We start from the raw sequence: 5,000 nt of genomic DNA, 5'->3' as shown, positions 1-5,000 counted from the left end.
GATGTAACAATTTTCGATTTGTTCCACCTATATACTATATTCGTCAGCGGACATCTTAGTTAACTCAGACCTACGATTTGCCTACGCTGACTTTCAATGTAATTGCGTGATGTTTGAAAACGGAACTACGGATGAGCTGGTACGTCATTAATTATGGGTTCCTATCTTTTTAATTATATCTATATATAGATATGTATATATCTAAAATTGTACGTATCATGTTTGATAAATTATGCTGTTTCTTTCTTTCCATTTTTTTTTTTTTAAAGTTCCTATAAAAATGTGTTACAAACGTAATAAACTTAGAAACAAATTTGTCAAATAATTTTGTTTTTCTAGCTTGTCATTAGTAATCCAAAAATAAAAAATAAAAAAAATGGTAAAGGTCTTATAAAAAATTGCAAAAACAAAAAACTGAGGAACACAAATTTGTCAAATGATTCTGCTTTTGAACTTGTCGTCCTACGTTACATACAAAAAAAAAAAAGAAAAAAGAAAAAATAGAAAGAAATACTGTAGTATGACAGACATAAAACATTTCTCGCGTAATCCCTTTTTTAGAAAATGATAAACATACGTTCGGTCTTTTCGCGAGGACCGTCGTGGTCTCGCAATATCTCTGCATTGCAAATTTCTAGCTCGCTTTGCATACAACATCGCTACGTATTGTTTATGTAAACACAAGGGGACACAAAATTTGTCACGCTTCCGATGTTATCGTGAACGTTGCGTGTATAATCGTAGATACCTTGGTACTTAGTGAAATTCAAAACGCGCGTACAGCGATCAAAAAGATAAGTAGCAAATTGTTGTAAACACTATGAGCTATTGTCGAAGAATATCATTTATGATTTATAAAAGAACAATGAGCCTTTGAGTAAAAAAAAAAAAATATTGAATGGAGAGTCTAATTTCAAAACAATGCATTATGCGTTTGAATGAAACTATCAACTTTCCGAATTGTTTTCTATCAAAATAGCGATTTTATCGTATTTTTCACAAAACGATTTATCGAATAAGAACGAAAAAGATTTTTTCAAATTTACTAGAGGTAGACAAAGAAAGGAGAGAGAGAGAGAGAGAGAGAGAGAAAGAGAGCTTTCGTCATTCTATTTGCTTTCTTAAAATATATACAACAACGATTATGTGAAACATGATTGTTCTGAACTAAAAACGAGCTACAGTAAACGTACATAATACATCAAGAAAATCCTACGGATTGTTGTGAGAGTACCTAGTTACTTCTAGAGTTTACGAAGCTGAATAACCGTTAAGTTTACCTTTTCGTGAATCCTTCGCAGCTGCATTCATTTTTCCTACGGCTGGATTTCACGCTGGAATAAATCGGATTGAGTTTTGCAAGGAAGTTGTATTCGTACGTCTCATGCGTATCTCATTCGCTATATCGTGGAAGAAAGAGTTATTATAAGGGAAAAAGATTCTCGAAGAGAGAAGAATGAGGAAAAAAGGGTTTGAGAAGTTCATAGAATCGCTTAGAGAACTTTACGAAGTAGTAGAAAAATGGAAATGCGAAAGAGAGTACAACGTTTACGTAGATAGCTTGTTTTACTTGGCTCTTTAATCGATGAGAGTTGAGAATGCAATTATACGAGAAAGAGAGTAAGAGAGAGAAAGAGAGAGAGCAAGAGAAAGAGAAAAAAAGAAAAAGAGAGAGAGAAAGAGAGAGAGAAAGAGAGAGAGAGAGAGAGAGAGAGAGTGAGAGACGAAGAAAGTAATTTGACAAAAGAGCCACAAGTCCTAGTCGACGAGCTCGGAACGAACTTCTTCGTTTAAGTTCTCTATATTTTTCCAGTTTCCTCGGCATTCTCCATAAGACTCCTCGTTCGTTACCATTCTTTCATGAATTTTTCGTTTATTTTTATTTAGACTGTACGCGAACACTAACTCTCCCTTCTCTAGCAACTACCAGAAAAAAAACTCGTATACCTAAGAAATTAAAATAAATTTACGAGAACAAGAAACTTTCATCCAAGTAGGATCTTTTATTTTTTTTTTTTTTTTTTAGTAAATCCACTTGAAATTCTCTTTCTTATGATTCTGCGAAGCAAGCGCAAGCACTACTTCTGTAAGAAAATTTTGTGTGTGTGTGTGTGTGTGTGAAAGAGAAAGAGAGAGAGAGAGAGAGAGAGAGAATTTTTGCCGGTATATAATATATAAAATTTCTTTGTTGATAACATGTTAACAAATATTTTTATATTATCTTAGGAAAAAGAAATTTTTTTTTGGTATCAAGGATAATTATTTTTGTCTTTTTTCCTTCTGAAACGATAATATAATGGCTTATTCTGTGAATTGAGTCAGAAAAAAAGAAAGAGAGAAAAAGAAAAGGGAAAAAAATTATTTGGACGAAGTTCGAATAGTTTTGCCAGAATATCGTCCTTACTCGGTGTTTTCCCTATAAACCGAATGAATGTTTCTCTCTCTCTCTCTCTCTCTCTCTCTCTCTCTCTCTCTTTCTCTCTCTATCTTTCCTTCTTATTCTATTTCTCTTCTGGGAAGAAAATTTTCCAAGAGCAACAAACGAAGACGCGATACCGTTTCGGACGTTTAAATCCAACGGGAGAAAAACTTTCGAAGCGAACTTGGAGCAATGCGTTGTTCGTAAGCGAGCGTGAAAAACTTTACCTGGTGCTTCAAATAAAAGACGATTGTCCGGTCCGAGTCAGTGACGAACTAATTGTGACGAACTCGCGAGTCGAGGAAGTTTAAACCAAGGAGAACGCGCGCTTCCTCCTTCTAGGTTTGTTTGCAAAGTTATATTCTCGTAGTTTTCTGAAAGGAGCAAAAAACGGATGAAACGGAGTGTTAATAATTATAAACTTTTTCAGATAATAATAATAATAATAATAATAATAATAATAATAATAATAATAATAATAATAATAATAATAATAATTACATTGTTGCATGATGTATAGTTACACTCTCATGTTAATTAATTTAAATTTATTACAGAAGGTAGACAAAACTATACGTTCTTTTTCTTAATCTTCTTTTTCTTTATTCTCTTCTATTTCTTCCTTTTTTCTCTTTTTTTTTTTTTTTTTTTTTTTAATCGATTTTTTTTCACCCTACTTATTCTATATAATTGCGAAATAAAAATATATGGCTCTTTAAAACGATTTTAAAAATTAAATAAAAAGGTATCCTTTATCGTCTTTGAAATAACAATATTATTCGTGCAATTTAGAGAGATTAGGAAAAGACAGGAACAGGAGAAGGCATTTAAGTTGTGAGAATAATTGATTGTTCGGTCGAGGAAAGTGAAGGAAGTTTATCGCAAAGTAACGAGGGAATCGTTGTTCAAAGCCGATTACTCGCATCCGTTCTACGTTCTCTCCTTTAACCAGAGCAATGATCTAAGGTACTTCATCGAAGCACTTGCGGTTGTACAATGGTTACAGTTATATCGTGTTATATCGTACTCGAGAATTCCTTCGTAGAGTTCCTTATCCTGTTCACATTTAGAGATTCATTTTGATACCGATATCCTCGTCATTTCAACAACTATAAGGAACGAACATTTCAAACATATTTTGATTTCATTTTTCATCCTTATTGTTTTATATTCAAACGTTAAAAAGATTTCTTAATAATGCAAAAGATAATTTTCATTCCACTATATTTCTAATATTATCAATCAACCTATCGAAATTTATACGTATCGTTCAAATTCGCTCGAGTGAATGATCCAATAGAGGTAAAATACGCATGTGTGTATGTATTAAAGGTGATAGATAAATAAATAGATAAATAGAGAGAATGTGTGTGTGTGTGAGAGAGAGAGAGAGAGAGAAAGAGAGAGAGAGATGAACTATTTCTCTAGTTAGTGAAGTTCAAGATTAGAGAAATTCATTGAGTACTCTCGAAACTTTCTACACTCTACGTTGGTTCGTTTAAGATCGTCTCAGCTTCTAATCTTGAAGTCAAGAGAGAGAGAGAGAGAGAGAGAGAGAAAGAGAAGGGAGAGGGAGAGTTAGAGAGAGAATTCGACCAGCGAATCGTATTCCGTCTATTTCAACGGAAGAATTTTGGCAATTTCTGGCGCGTTGGTAATCGCTCGATTCGCAGGAACGCCGAGGAAAGATAATCGATAGGTTAGAGAATGAGAATCCAAGGGATTTGCTCTCTCGAATCCCTACGATGACCGTAATTAACTGCTGCTGCAGTTCCGCCTCGTTAAATTGCAACAGAATATGTACGTTCGTTGATTCGTATCTAGGAAGGACCCCGTATGTTGACTCGAGGTAAACTTCCAACTTTCAACGTGTTGAATCAGCTATCTTGTTTTCGAATTTCGCGCGTTACCTATGCCCTATGGTATACAGTTTATAAGGTCGAATTTGTTAACGATCAAAGTTAATAAGAGTGTACGGTAAAGATAAGAGGTCAAAGGACACCAATACGCGTTTTTGATGTTTCGATGTATGCGCCCGTGTATATGTGTGTATGTATATATGTACATGTGCGCGCGCGTATGTGTATTTATTTGTTTGTTGAAAATACTTATAAATTGCAAGGAAATTAACATTTCGAGGGAGAGAGAGAGAGAGAGAGAGAGAGAGAGAGAGAGAGAGAGAGAGAGAAGGAGGAGGGAGTTACTTCACTTGACTTCTCTCACCTGAGATTTCATCCATTCTGTCAACCCGTTTAAACATGTTATTTTGGTTACACCAACCAACAAACGTGACTCTCGACAAAAGTTAAGAACTTACCAAATAGTCACCAAAAGTTCTACTTAAAGGACATTTTGCAAATTAAATGGTGATAATGTTATAACTATAACGACCGAACGAAATAATTGCTTTTTTTTCTTTTCATGCTTTTCAACTTAAATTGGCACGACAACAGTACAAAGTTCGAAACGTCATGAAATTTCATCGTACAATATATACACTTTCAATCGACCCATTTATTTTTCACTCGTTAGACGCGTAATTTGAACTCTTTCGTGAACGTAACGGAGTACTAATCAACGC

At 34.2% G+C, this 5,000-nt stretch overlaps 1 protein-coding gene across 4 annotated transcripts in view; it reads left to right on the top strand.

The window, feature by feature from the left end:
- KaiR1D (Kainate-type ionotropic glutamate receptor subunit 1D) overlaps positions 1-5,000 on the top strand; it is a 221,952-nt gene that overhangs the window by 95,601 nt on the left and 121,351 nt on the right. The gene's annotated exons all lie outside the window — the stretch shown is intronic.

The sequence above is a fragment of the Vespa mandarinia genome, chromosome 15, assembly GCF_050613455.1.
Source record: "Vespa mandarinia isolate Hongniang chromosome 15, ASM5061345v1, whole genome shotgun sequence".
Lineage (NCBI taxonomy): Eukaryota > Metazoa > Arthropoda > Insecta > Hymenoptera > Vespidae > Vespa > Vespa mandarinia.
The sequence above is the reverse complement of the archived record's forward strand: the minus strand, read 5'-3'. Positions and strand labels throughout refer to the sequence as shown.